The sequence below is a fragment of the Manis javanica genome, chromosome 2, assembly GCF_040802235.1.
Source record: "Manis javanica isolate MJ-LG chromosome 2, MJ_LKY, whole genome shotgun sequence".
NCBI lineage: Eukaryota > Metazoa > Chordata > Mammalia > Pholidota > Manidae > Manis > Manis javanica.
Genome location: NC_133157.1, coordinates 55,722,332 through 55,738,308, shown reverse-complemented (window position 1 = coordinate 55,738,308; position 15,977 = coordinate 55,722,332). Strand labels below are relative to the sequence as shown.

Sequence of the window (15,977 nt, the reverse complement as noted above, 5' to 3'; positions counted from 1 at the left end):
TGCAGCCTCCCACCAAGACCAAGAGAAGTGCTAGTCAAGGGAAGCCCAGTTCATTAAAACAGTTGAAATAAAGAACACAATCTTGAAAACATTTTATAATGTCTATGAAAGAAGGGGCAGAGGAGTGTATTACAGGCTTTGGGATCTCGGCTCAAGTAGCTTAAGGCACATCTTTTATGAAGGGGCACATTTTAGCATATTATTGGATATTAATTGGGAAAATTTAACATTACTGTTTAGAATTCACTGACACAGAAAGGAGAGATACTTTTTATTTAAGTATAGTTGATATAGTTGGTTTCAGGTGTACTGCATGGTGACTCAATAATTATATGCATCAAAATGCTCACCATGATAAGTGTAGGTACTGTCAGTATCCAGACATTACAATACTATTGACTATATTCTTGATGTTGTATTATTCATCCATGTGAGTTATTTATTTTATAACTGGAAGTTTGTGCTGCATTATCCCCTTAACCTTTTACCTTTCACCCACCTCCCTCCCCTATGGCAGTCACCAGTTTATTCTATGTATTTATGGGTCTATTTCTGTTTTGTTTGTTTGTTTGTTTGATCATTTGGCGTTTGGGTTTTTTTAAGTTAAATTCGATAAGTAAAGTGTGTTTTGTTAAAGCAGATGAACAAGTATTTTGCCCATATGAATACATTTTTGTCTGGGTAAATTGCAAGATTTTCCAAAACCAAATAATGAAACTATTCGTTAGTTTATAGCCTTGCCTTCCTAACAAAATAATTTTGGAATAAATAGTCAACTTGTGTTGAGAAAGGTAGTTTCTACTCTTAGTCCCAATAAAGCTATGTAGATAGAAATAGTCTCAACTTCAACATACATCATGGCAAATGCTCTATGCTTGCTGAACATAAAATTAAACTATGCATTTTGGATCCATGTTGAATATATGAATGCACGCATGAAATGTGCACTGTGTTTCCTTGCTTGTGAAAGTACAGTGATCAGACACAAGGTAAAATTCCCTTAAATTCTTGAAATTATAGGTTAGTTTTGAGATCAGAATTTTGGGACTATAGCTAAAGGAAACACATAAAGAACTGTTACCAGGTTCAGGTTGGTTTAAGTGAGGGAGCAGCCACCTGGATTTAGGTGTAGGAGGAGAGGTTTAACTTGTAATATGTCATTGAAAAACCCATGTAGAACCAGAAGACTTATCTCAGGCTTTCCCTCCCTCTTGCCTACACTGAGTTCCATCAACAATCTTCTCACCACTATTTGCCCCATTTAAATTCCTCAGACTCTCCCTTCTTGAGGACCCTTACCTTAGGTAGCATTTAAAATAGCTGGATTCCAATTTAGATAATTAGAATTTTGCCTAATTTCACAAATGTCCCTATGTTGTGATTCTCATTTCTGGAGATTTAATCTCTGCCTTTTTCTTAGTGCTTGGGTCTGTTTTGATAATCTATTATCTTTGAAGCCATATAAAATTTTTATCCCGAAACTTGTAATCAGTATGCCAGACTTATTTGTTTTTGTTTTTAAATTGATTAACTGATTGATATTCTGCCTCAGTTCAGGGAAGATATAAGTCAAGTTCCAGAGAAAAAAGCCACATTGCTATAAAATAAAGCAAGCAAATAGATGAATGGAGTGGAGCACAAGAAAAATAATGCCGTAAAGTAAGAAGAAACTGGAACAAAGATGCCATGTAATAAAGTATGATTGCTAGAGTTGATGCTAAATGGGCTTTGGACTTATAAGCAAAACAAAGAAGGAATCATAAACATTGATAAGAGTTATTCTGTTCATAATAAAAAGTAAACCAGTTGTTTGGGAATGTATGGCCATGAAGGAGGTCTATATGATATAATACACATTATGCTCAGTATTTATCATTAATATGATATTTAGTGATGTATTACATTTCCTAATTATGCCTTTGAATGCTAGCTGATAACATAATATCTAAGGAAAATAATTTTTATTTAAAATATTAGAAGGCAAAATATCTAGTCCACATTTACAACTTTTATAGTAATTTTATGAGCATATATATTTTGAATTTACTAAACATTAAGACAAAACATTTTAGAAAGACTTACAGTGATCCAGAAGCTGCATTATCCAAGAAATAAGAGTGAGTTAGCTGAGAAAGAATTATCTGTCTAGAAATCATAGTGAGACAATTACATCTATTTTATATCTGAGAAAAGTTGACCACCAAAGGAAGTATGCAGAGGAAGCTGTATCCTTAGACAGACCCAGATTAATGTATAGACGAAGACATTTATAGGAGGTTGGATAAGGGGCATGATGATTAACTTAATGTGCTACTTTGGGCTAAGGGATGCCCCGATAGCTGATAAAACATTATTTCTGAGTGCTTCTATGAGGATGTCTCTGAAAGAGATTAGCATTTGGATCAGTAAATTGAGTAGAGATATTCTCATCAAAGTGGTTGGACATAATCCAATTCACTGAGGGCCTGAATAGAACAAAAAGTCTGAGACAGTGAATTCACTCTCTTTGCTCAAGCTGAGACATATGTCTTCTCTTGTCCTTGAGCATCAGTGCTCTTGGTTCCTGAGCCTTCGGTCGTGGACCAGGATTCTCACCATCTCCACCACCTATTCCCAGGCTTTTTGACTTGAATTAAATTAATTATACCACCCACTTTCCTGGTTCTCCAGCTTTCAGGCTGGCAGACAGCAGACTATGGGATTTCTAAGCCTCTATAATCATATAAAGGAATTCCTATATTAAATCTCCTTGTATACACACCTATATACAATAGGTATGTATATAGAAATAGAAACATGTCTGTTTCTCTGGAGAACCCTAATTTATACAAAGAGTTAAAGATATAAAAGGTCTTGTTGATAGTGGACCACATTACAAAAGTGGTAAATTGAAGAGTTTCAGGACTTTGAGGGAGAGAATGATACTGGAATAAAGCAAGAACATATAAACCCATAATTTTAATATAGAAGATGAGAGAGGACCTGGGAAACTGTGGTTTATTTTGGTGATATAAAATTAAGATCTTGCTTATCTCAAGACAGGTAATAGTGGTGAGGCTCTGAGTTTCAGAAAGCTAAAAATAAATATCAAACTTCTTGGTGGTAGTGAGGAAGCTTGAAGAAGGGAGATCTTGAGAATTATGAATAGTTTTCCCAAAAATTTATGGTATGTTATCCTGATTTCTGGGTAAATGCTAATAATATATACATTATACATATAATGTGTTGCTAAATTAAAATCAGTTGCATTGAAAAATGTTAAAATTCATTAAACTTTTTTCTTTTTTGTTTTATATTTAAAAGAATCATAGAAATTTAGAATTAAATTTAGTAGATGTCCCTTATTTTACAAATGAAAGGACAGAGTTAAATAATTTTTTCAATTTGTTTACAATTATATTTAGGATTAAAGCAAATATACATTGAATCCTAGCCCAACTTAATTTCTAACATTTTAATATAGTGAATGCAGGGGTATATCTAGCATTTTTTTTACCACATCATACATACATATACATACATATGTAGTTAGAAATATTTTGAAATGATTTAAAGAAAACAGACTTAAAAAAAAGAACTTTTGTAGTTAAAGCAGGTTAGGATATTTTGCAGTAATAAATAACTGCAGGCTCACTTATTGCTTGTATGATGTGGGATTATTATCATTTAGTTGCAGCTCTTCTCCATATTTTCCTCTCAGATACACAGACTAAGATAACCTCCACCACCTGGAACATCACTGACTGCTGCATCAGAGAAAAAGAGAGCATGATAAATTACATACCTGCTTTTGAAGTCTTCAATGTGAAAGTGACACATAGTTTCTCCCCATTTTTTTCAAGGTAGGTGTCATGTCTTCACCTAATTATAAGTGTGTGCGAACCAAACATATTCCCAGAGGAGAACCAGAAGTAATGGTAAACACCCGAGTGACTACCATATTCGCCTTCTAGCTACCATATACTCAGTTCCTTCTTTCCAGACTAAACACATGCCTTTCTCAAGGGGAAAATCCAAAAGTTCTATGCAGGTCACTTTACCCATACTCAAGAAAAGAGTCTATGAGAATTTGTGGCAACCTCTGAATTGGGGGCTGTGAATTAGTCCTAAATTGATTCTAGAGTTTTAGGTATGGCTTTATTTGTTCTGGAAACCTATAAAGGTATATGTTCCTACCCTTCAATATTCTAAGTCAGAGAAGAAGGAATGACTTCAATAAATAACCCCACTTGGAAAGGGAAGAAACAAGGGAGACAAATAATGTCTCTTGTTTCTTGGTCCATAGGAATTTTGACATATCTATGAGCAGGTATTTTGAGAAATTCCCTTCCTGTCCTGGGAGAGATGATGTTGAATTAGGCTGCTTCCCTAAATTAGTAGCATCTCTGTCCATTACTTCTCATAGCTACAGCACTGACACTTGCGAGACTTTCACTTTTAAAAGTAGGTTGTGATAAATTTTCCTTTATTAACAGCACACCTGATTAGTCAGCCCACCTAACTGTTTTGGTAGTTAGGAGCTGTGTGGTCATTTTTAGCCTTGACATAATTTTAGATCCCAATTGATGCTTCTTTTAGTCTTATATCTCTTTCAAAAATTAAGTGAGCTTCCAACCTGATTCCAAACAGCTCTCTGTTCCAATATCCACGGAGTATCCTTTGAGTTATACTTCTTATGTCTACCATATTTCTTTATTTCTGATCTCCATATCTCTTTCTCTTTCAAGGTAGCTATAACTGCCCTGAGCCTATCGTATGATAATGGAAAATACAGCTCCTTAGTTAATTTTCTATGAGCCATATTTACTATCTGTAATGGTGATGTTTCACTTGTGATACATCTCTTGTTGGATATTTACTCGCATATACTTAAGTTTATCAGAGGTTTTCACAAAGGAATAATGGCCACTGCTGACAGCCATAAGAAGTCTTTGTTGCTATAAGCCATTTTTGACTTATAATTTCATTACAACAAATTGAGAATCACTAGTACTTCCAAACATAAAAGTTTTGAAAATTATATTCTCTTTAGTTCCATTCATTCTTGCTTTCATATTGCACACTTTTTTCCTGAGGTCATCTCTTTCCCATGATACCCTACCAGTCTCAATCTCCAAGAAACAATACATACAAATAATATTCTATTTTCTAACTTCTCCCCCAGAATTCATGTTTAATAAAAAATTTGCTACTGTCTAACATGGATGGCTATTTTTCAGACCCTGGATCACAGTCTTATTGCTGTCCAGCCCCCTAACCATTAAGCCTATGCAACGTATCTTTATGATTTTGTTATGAAGACACTCAATTCTCGATTTCAGTTTCTTGATCACTGAGGTTAGTCTGATGCTGAAATTAAAAATAACCTTTTAAAAATAGCATTACCATAAGAGTGGCTTAAAAAGACAGTTACTTACCTACTTTAAAAGAATTCTGTCTAGAAGCAATGTATGTCATTTCCGCTCATATTTCATTAGTCAAGTATGTTCATGATCACATTTAACTGCAAGGAATCAGTCAGTGTAATCCTATCATGTATCAAGATAGAGAAGAGCTGTAACTATTTGGTAGAAAGCATTTATTACTGCCACATAGATCACAGCAATCTATTACTAGAATTTTACATATTTAGAGTGAGAGAGAATGGTGATGCCTTATCCATCAAAATTTAAATAGACATTGTTTGATGACCTTTGATTCAACTTAAATAAAATGACCTAACAGTGTTTCAAATAATCAGGCAAAATTAATCATTGTTAAAAGCAATGAGGACATAAGTGGCAAATTTTAATACTACTCTTTCCTACTTTATATCTGTTTCTGAGTTCTAAACTAGTTTATTCTGAATTATAATTATCTGAAATACCCTTAAATACGTTTTGTATAAGCAGCTGTCTTTTAAGAAATACTATTTAAAAATGTGAAGCATCATTATTAATATGGTTCTACAACTCCATAACCAATTCCATAAGTTGTCTCAGTATTCTTTGCTCACTAACACGAACATAATCATAAGGGATGTTGTGGTCATTAAAAATAGTATTCTTTGTCCTTTAAGGGTCTACCGGAAATATCATTCCATTTCTCACTTAAAGTTAAAAAAAAACTAAGGCCTAGGTGGTGGCCTACCAGCTCTGTGCCCCAAGTACTAGGTGTAATAAAGGCCTCACACATAAAATTTAAAAAATAATCAGTAAGAAATACTTTAGTCTATTGCAATGTTAGGTAAAAGTTTTGAAAGAGTAAGAAATTCCTTTGTTCTCAGAGGCATACTGTCTCTACAACCTTATCTCAAAGCTTAGCCAAACTTGATATCTATTTTCAGTCTTGAATTCTTCTCTTACTGTATTTGAGGTATTATTTTAAGTTGGAAGATAAAAGGGATTAACATTAGTTGATCAAATTTTTCTGAATTGTCATAGTATACATAGTGGAGACAGAGTTAAATATTAGATCCATGTCTCCAAGTACACATTTCATCTCATGTTACATGTCATCTCAAAGTACATACAAGGTATTTGATGTATATTAATCCAAAGCACTGTACTAATTCCAGTGTAGAGGCAAAAAAAAAAAAAGGTGGGGCGGGGTGGGGTGAGCACATGACTACAGCCTTTTCCCCCAAGCGATTTATGATCTTATAAAGACCAGTAAACAGAGGGGTAATATTTTGAATGAGCTTTGGAGAGTAAAGTTGTCACATCCTGAGCATCAGGAGTTTGCATTCCATGCTGAGAACAGAGTGAGAAAAGTCGCAAAGGAGATTTCACTATCTCTATATGACTGGTGTCTATAGTGAGGAATAAGTCCAGTGAGGAAGCAGACAGAAAGCCTTAAAAACCTTGTTAGAGAATGTGAACTTTAACCCCAAATTTTAGGATGAATTATTATTATCTCCTTACAAACTCCATAGTTTGTTTCTAAAGACACTAAGTCACTCTCCAGACATTCTTGCTTGAGTATTTGCTACAAAACAGTGAACCCATCCTATGCTTTTCAACAGTTTTTGGGGATGGCCCCTTAGTACTGAGCAAAACTACAAATATCATTCTCAGCAGCCTTATGAAATTACAAAAGTGTTCCTAGGAAAACAACATAACTTACAGTCTGAAGATTTCCTTTGGATGCTGATATTTTTTGTGTGAATTCTAGTCCTATCCATTAGCACAATGTCCTCTCTAATGTCCCTGTTTACTCCAAACCCAATATTCTGAAAAGAGAAATGGGATGATGTATTTGGTTTAGGCAGGGCACTGACTGAGTGATGACATTTAAACACATTGGGAGTTAGAACTTGTGCAGTATAAGAGCAATTTTGGCTGAGGAGTAAGGAGGATGGGCAATTATGCTTCTAGTGGGCTATTTTTCATGTCCATAACTGGACATAAATACAGGCAATTCAGAGCAGGAAGAAATATGACTGGAACTCAGCTTGGCTGACTTAGTTGCAAACAAAAAAAGGATCCTGAAAAGGATTGGGAGTTGGTCCATTTTTGCCTCATTTGTTTTCAAGAGGAGTCCGTTTCTGCCTCATTGATTTCTACTCCTCATTGAGTCATACTCCCATGTTTGTTAAATATCACTTCATTGCTTTCAACTTCATCCTTCTTAGTCAGCATCTCTGAAGTCAGCCACCGCATAGTAACACCAAGTTTCAGCCCCCAGTGAAGCACATCTTGGCCCTATTTTTCCAGTGTGTTCATTTACCACACTAATCTGAGCCACGAAGACTTCTCTCCTTAGTCAAGCACTGTGTTACATCACACCCAGGGCCTTGTTGCCACCAGGAGCAGTGATGTGTCTGAAACAATGGGAGCAGTCATCACCTTGTGGTAACTCACTAGGACATGATGGTGAGGCACAGGATACAGGAAAGAAAATAGTCTTTCCCTTGCCCTCTCTCTTACTCTTCTGTCCGCACAGAAATATCTTCAGTAGCTTCAAGAGGGAGAAATTACAGTGTTCTCCCCATGTTAAGTGTTCTGGGCCACAGTTTGAATTGACTGAGCTGCTTACTCTAAAACAAGAAATTGATCAGGATTTACATCATCACCTTTTTTATCCTATTCATCTAAGACCATTAATTATCCAGAGGACAATCATCACCATACTAGTCTACTCATCTTCTCATAATCCTAATGCCCTACTCCTCTTCTCTCCACAAACTATTTGATTTTATTTCATTTTTACTGAAGCATAATTGATATGCAATTTTATATTATTTCCAGATGTACAATGTAGTGATTCAACAATAATATGCATTAAAAAATGCTCACCACAATCAGTGTAGTTACCATCTCAGTTATTACAATCTTACAAAATTATTGCATTCTTACCCATTATATTCCTTATGCAGTAATTTTCATCCCATCATTTACTTTATAATTGCAAGTTTGCACCTCTTTATTCCCTTCACTTATACAACCCATCCCTTACTCCCCTCCCCTATGGCAACCACCAATTTTTTCTCCATGTTTATGAGGCTATTTCTGTTTTGTTCATTTGTTTATTTGTTGTAATTTTTTAGATTCCACATATCAGTGAAATTATATGGCATTTGTCTTTCTCTATGTGACTTATTCACTTAGGATAATGCCCTGTAGGTCCATCCATATTGTTACAAATGGCAGGATTTCATTCTTTTTATAGCTGAGTAATACTCTGTTGTATATAAGTACCACATCTTCTCTATCCAGTCATCTGTCAATGAACATTTAGGTTGCCTCTATATGTTGGCTATTGTAAATAATGCTGTAATAAACATAGGGGTGCATATATCTTTTCAAATTAGTGATTTTGTTTTCATTGTATAAATACCCAAAAATAAAATTACTGGCATTTCTATTTTTAATTTTTTGAGGAACCTCTTTACTGCTTCCACAGTGGCTGTACCAATATACATGCCCACCAACAGTATACGAAGGTTGCCTTTTCTCTACATCCACTCCAACAGTTGTTATTTCTTGTCCCACAAACTCTTTAGACATACGATTTTAAAAAGTCTTCTTTAACCTCAATACCTTCTTTTGATGTTTCCTTAATCTTTTCACTCTTAGTGAGAACTCAAGTTCTCTTGTTTCTTGATGAAGCAATTTCCCTTGTAGGCTTCTCTAGTAAAAGATGTTTTATACTTTTATTCCTTACAATTAGGAACCAGAGGTAGTATATTCTCTAAATGCAAACCACTTACCTCAGATACTCTTTCAAAATACTAGCTTCTTTGAACCTCGTGCCATTCAACTACTAAAACAAAAAGAAAGGTCCTCCTTCTAATTTGTTATCTACCAACCCCTAGATATCTACATCACCCTTCTCAAACACTGAAGCATGTTCTGTATTCTGCCTTACTGTTTCTTATCTGCCTCTACTTCTGTCACCACCTTGATGACTTAAGCACCCACATAGGGATCCAAAAGACATGTTGGCTCCTCATTCTCTTGAACTATTGATTTTCAATTATGTTTTTCTCCATCTCATCTCTCTCTCTAATAGTCATACTTTGGAACATACACACACACACACACACACACATATATATATATATACATAAAATATATATATATATTTTCTAATTCATTACATTGAATAATAAATATTGAAATTTATTAAAAATAGTTTTACTGGTTCATTAGGATAACCTTAAACAATCTTTTCTTTTGAGAGCATGACAGTAAAAATGAAATGACAACCAGTAGAGTTTGATGCCATTACAATGATTCATGAAATGGCATCACCATACTTCTCTACCATTGGTTTTGTTTTAGAAGTACAAATGTCAATACAGTGAAAGGCAGATAACATCTTAGTATTATTTTTAAAAGTTTTTTGACATTTCAAAACCCCTGGAAGTGTGTTAGGGATGCTCATAGGCCTGTGAACTAAACTGAGAATAGCTGTTGTAGAATATTTGTTTGAAAGGTAAGAAAACCTCATGAATTTTAAATCAAATACAGAGTTCTTGATTTTCTGAAATTTGTCTGACATTATGATGGACAAAAAAATGACACTTTATAGTGGTTATTAAAACAGAGCATTATATCTTTTGATTCTTAAAATGGCCAGGAATTTGAAAAACAGAAGAGAAGAGTATCTAAAAGAAAGTTCTACATGAAGCATTGAAGTGTTTGGTATCATGTTCAAAAGAAAGTGATATGAGGAATAGAAGACAACTAGCTTGTAGATGATAAATGGAGATAAGTAGAAATATTTAGCTATTTAAATAGTTGTATCATGAAATTGGAAGACTTGGTTCTACATTATTTAGAGGGCAAACCAAGACTGTAGGATAAAGATACAAGGAGACAGAATTTAGCTGAAAGAAGATGGTTCCATGGGATGTAATGTATAGCATAAGGAATATAGTCAAAATATTGTAACAACTTTGTATGGTGATAGCTGGTAGCTAGAATTATCATGTATATAAATGTTGATTCACTGTGTTGTACACCTGAAACTAATGTAATACTGTGTGTCAACTACCCTTCAATAAAAAATAATTATCTACAAAAAAAAAGGAAGATGGTTCTAGTCATTATGCCAGTCTTGTAAATGATAAAGTTCTCACTGAAAATATACATGATCAAAATAAATTCTCACTTTTTCCAGCATGCACCAGGGATAAACAGTTAGACTAGCAATTTAAGACCTCAGAAATCCCATTTCCAAACTAAGAGTTCATAATTTTACCATTCACTGTGATGCTAAAATGTGCCATCTAAGGCTAAAAATACATTACAGCTTAGATATTCAACCAAATCATTTTCCTTTAATATTATCAACATAAGTATCCTTGACTTTATTTAGATTTGGGCTATTATAATGCACAAAAAACTATCTCATTACCCAAGGGCTCATTCATATCATAGTTTAAACTTCATAACATGTTCTTGTCTCACCCACATTGGACTGGAAAATAGAGAAGTTATTTAAAAATGACTCCAACAGTGTATGTCTAATAATTAAAGGGCATTTAAGAGATCAATGCTTTTCCACGTGGAAAAGATAATACTTGGCTAGAGACTTATGTGATGAAAGAAAAGAAAAGAGCAAGATATTGTTATTTTTTAAAACTTTGAGACTCAGAGTAGCTAATGAAAGTGTACTGCCAGAGGACATTTCTTTTATTAACTTCATTTCACTTTTGGGTTTCAGCAGTTTCTAGATGCATAAACGCTGCTTCTGAATTTTGGGTTGGCTTCTTATAGTCTAATTTGGCTCTTTGGTAGGCAGTGATTCTGAAATGTGCTGGAAAAGTCTAGGTATTCAGATGTAGACTCTAATATTTTCTGGCCACTGTGGTTTCAGTGACACCTCTGATTACTATGTACCTATGGTATATAGAGCCTCAGGGCTCCCTAGGTCCTCTGCTTAGAGTCTAGAATGATAAACTTCACACAGAAATAAGAGTGATGGAAGGACAAAATAGCTTCACCTCTGCATGGTGCATTTCCAAATTATCCAATATACTAAACTTTGAATTCTCTAATTTAAAGAATAACAACCAAAATAGAATAAAAATGAAGTGCCTTTGTAATGGAAAAAATTTCTGAAGCTTATTTATTTTGGAAATTAGTGCTGGAATCTAATTCCTAGGGCAAAAAAAAATCGGTGAAATTTTAATTTGAGTGTGCAAATTGAATCATTGATTTTCTATGTATGATTTTTTTTTAATTAGACAACTTTTAACAATGTATCTTTGTAAATTTGTTTTTTTAACTTAAATGTTTTGTTATTAAAGCAATGTGTGTATATTTAAAAATATTTCAAAAATAAAGAGACCTCCTTCCCAGTAACTTCAGTTCTTCTTCCTGAGGTAACATTTCTTGTATATTCTCACTCAGAAATTCTCTGGGAATTTTTAGTTTTAAAGTGGGATCCTTTTACATATTTTAAGTTCCTTTTATTTTTACCACATTTTTGAGATCCTTCCATCTTAGCACATACTAATTTTCACTTTCCATTTAACAATTTAATAGTATTTCATTGTATAGATGCACTATAATTTACCTAAGAAGTTTTGGATGAACATACTTATTCTTTCCAGTTTTGTGTACTTGAACTACAAATTATAATGAATATTATTATCCATATATTTTTCACATTTATAAGAATATATTTTATGACCTTTTTAAAGTGGACTTGCTGAGCTAAAAAGTATTGCATATTACAGTTTTGTAGATTTAGACAGTTATATTTAATTTCAGCCTCTGTTATTCTATACTTTTAGCCACTATTACTCACAGTTTTTAAAAGTGTAGTAAATATAAATTTGTGAATGGAGAATCAGAAGTCTGAAGTATAGAACAACAGTCAAATGAAAGAGAATAGCTTCTCAGCCATATAAAATGATGTTTTATGATCCATATCTATTAAATACAAATGAAAACTGATTTGTTTTATTCAGAAAATTGGTACAAAATGACATTGGAATGAGGTCCAATTTGATAGATCTTATTTGTTAAGCACTATCATTTATTAATTCTAATTATTTATTTTTTGTATTTGTGAGTGATATGGATATTTACTTATCTTTGCCCCAGCTTGCATAATTATGGTTTTTACAGCTGAGGAAATAGAGGATTAAAATATTGTTTTCATATTAATAGGGTCAAAGAAAAATGTTATGATTATATTCGTAGATGTTGAAAAGACCTTCATCAAATTTCAGTACCCATTTCTGATGAGAACACACACACACACACACACACACACACACACACACACACACACAGAGTAATATATTAAATGATGGTATCTTTCTCGCCATGACAAAATATATGTGCTTTATCTAGACTAACATCTTTCTTAAATGGGGAAAACTGAAATATTTCTACAGTGGAAAGGAAAAAGGCAGAGTTGGCCACTGCTTTCTGTGGTATTTAGCATTTGATTTGAATTATTAGACAATACAACTAAATAGGAAAGAAAAAACTGCAGTAAGGTTTTATTAGGCCAGACACTAAAAAACTTCAAAAGTGTGCAAATACCTACACACATGCATGTACAATAACAGAAGCAAACAAACAAGATGTAAGCTAAACAATTACAAGAGCTCCAGCCATGCTGGGTGACATTTCAGTTTTAATCAGACCCAGTAGGGAAAACATAGGAACTCTAGTAGAGAACCCAGTAGGTCACACTTTTTCTGTAGTTAAATTAGCTCTTTAATAAAGGATATTTTAGACCTGCCCTTACAAAGCTTTCAAATAAGACTTGAAAGCACCAAGATGATATGAAAGTGATTTAATAATTTGCCAAACAAGTGCAAACACTTATAAAGGAAGACAATAAAATCCTAATACCTTAGAATGATTTTTTTTAAATTGAGAACTCTATAAATCATCACTGGGATATAACCCTTCCAAAAACAAAACAAAAAAACCCACAAAAAAATTATAAATTTCCCTTGTGTTACCCATGTATACCATAAGTATAATATTATTATAGTAACATATTATAGTAATATTACTTATAATAATATTGAAACCATTTAATATTTATTATAGGATAAGAAAATACATACAATATGTAAATTTTTAGAACCAAGGTCTTAAGTTGATAAATAAATAAAAGCATAGTTTCAAACAAGTAAAATATCTAATATTAAATTTAAACTAGGCATGTCTACATAAACCAATGTTAATAATTCATTTCTGAGCTCTATAAACTGAATGACCATTAAAAATGAGCACCTCTAAATGGCAAATTTTGAATTCTAAACATCATTCCTCACTAATATAATACAGGATCTCTTGGAGAAATGGGTATTTGTATATGTAAGGCAGGGAAATTATAAGAAAAATGTGGTGTATCTTGTCTTATCAAAAAGCAGGGGACCTTTTAAAGACTTATTTGAAGTCTTTGACACAGATACAAAACTGAAGGAGATCCCTGTGCCAAATTTGGATCAGTTATGCATTAAAAGGATCATTGCTATAATTGATTATAATACACTAAATATATAAATATGTGTAAGCTTATATTGATGCTCAAAAAGAAATAAAACAAATATAAACAACTCATACAAATCCTTAACAACAACAAAAAAAGAAAAAGAATTTGTCATAGTTGATGACTTCGGCTCTATGAGATTAGCACTAGTCCTTTGTAAAGAATACCCTTTAATAAATAGGGAGAAACAACAATATAAATTAAGAAAATTTCATATGATTTAATCCTCAAAACAATAATTTCTCAGGTACATACCATTAAAGGGTTAGACATTCAAAATGTTACTTACTAGTATCAGAGGAGAAAATATACCTTTACAATAAAAAGATCTCAGTGTCTCCCAAAATCTAGTGATCTAATTTAGGATGTTGAGTAGCTAAACAACTTGACAGTAAATATCTCCTTATGAGGTTCAATGAACTACCCAATCAACTATGATGTATTTTTGCCAAAAAATGTGTAAAGTCAATCTGTCTTTAGACCTATGTTCCAGTTCATAAAGAATATATAAAGGAACAAGTTGACCACCTACAAAGATAAAAGACAAATTCAGACTTCAGAATCGTCTAAAAACAACTCTCTTGATCTTTTCAAAAAATCGATACTGTAGAGATATATACATTTAAAGAATCTAAAGAGATCTAGGAGCCAAATATGTTATTTTTTAGTAAATACTGGTTCAAGATATTTGAATATGGACTATATACTTGAAAGTGGTTTTACAAAAAGGCAAAAATAGGTGGGAAAATAGATATAGATAGGTGGATTAGATTATGATAGAAATGTTAAAAAATCCAAAAAAGATTAATTGATGAATCTATATGGTTATTTTTATTATTTCAACATGCTCTGTATTTTTGGAAGCTTTCATGATGAAAAGATACAAATTTAAATTTCAAAAAGTAGTTAATTCCTACTTTTTCTAAAAATTAAATTTGGATAAGACAGTGAAAAGTATGTTAATTTTGCTTCCAGTTACCAACAAATTATGTGCCTAATCTAAAAAGAGCTGTTTGGAATGAAGGTTCAGTTTGGTACAATAAAAATGGTCTTATTCATCATCACAATCCTATTTATTCCTGACATATAGAAGGTCCTCAATAAATAACTGAATTGAATGAAAATAACATAAATACTTTCATAACTGGCCTTTGAATTCATTTTGGTCATAGTTAATGTGTTTGTGGGGTTTATTTAGCATGTTCTATTTTCTTCAAAGCTATTAGATATTTTTAGATCAAACTTTAATATTTAAGAAAAAGTTATTTTCCAATACTGTATGAAAATAAATTTGAACAAGTGTTAACTGATACATGGATATTTGTAGACTAGGAGGCAGGAAATAAACCAATGTGACTCCTATAACTCACAGCATCTAATCAGTTAAAAAACCACAAAATGTGAGTTTTGTAGTTGTTAATCTAATTTTCAGGAAAAATTTCTCAACTAGCTTGATAAAATTAATGTTTCGCATTTTTGCTTCTCTACAAGTGAAGTGCATATTCAAGAAAATGTTAGGTCTAATTGGCTGGTGTTCTAGAAGAGTGGATGCAATCTGTAAATTGGTCTACTGTGTCATGCCAAGGTTTCTTGGAGAAGATCCAGCTTTTGTGCTGATCTTTGTGGTTTTTAGTAATTTTATTTTATTATGCTAGAAGTCCTTAGCTTCTCTTAAAACACATTTTAATATTGCCTAAGTGAGACTTTGACCCATGATTCAAAAAGGCCTTTTATGATTTTTTTTAATTAAACACATTTATAAATTTTTGAAGTCTTATGGTCTGCATTCAGAATTTCTTTTATTCTTGAATGATTTTTTTCAATCTCAGTTTCTAATTACATATAAAAGCTAAAAAATCTTATTTTTTCCCTTAGTTCTCAGTGATTTTCAAGTTTTGATTTCAGAATGTTAGTTTTCTTGTTCCTGATGTTTTCTTTGCTGTACTGTTTCTATTATATATACTGTGCACAATAAAATTATTTGCTTTGTGTTCACTAAAATTACATTAATCATATATCCTAATGAA

At 32.7% G+C, this 15,977-nt stretch overlaps 1 long non-coding RNA gene across 2 annotated transcripts in view; it reads left to right on the top strand.

Moving 5' to 3' along the window:
* Positions 1-15,977, top strand: part of LOC140845029 (uncharacterized) — a 144,414-nt gene that overhangs the window by 64,777 nt on the left and 63,660 nt on the right. Inside the window, exons 3-4 of one of the 2 annotated variants that reach the window (XR_012123644.1) lie at positions 3,701-3,842; positions 10,063-10,768. This is a non-coding gene — a long non-coding RNA (uncharacterized lncRNA). Of the gene's footprint in view, positions 1-3,700; positions 3,843-10,062; positions 10,769-15,977 lie in introns of those variants that run through there. The other variant, XR_012123647.1, reaches the window with a different exon arrangement.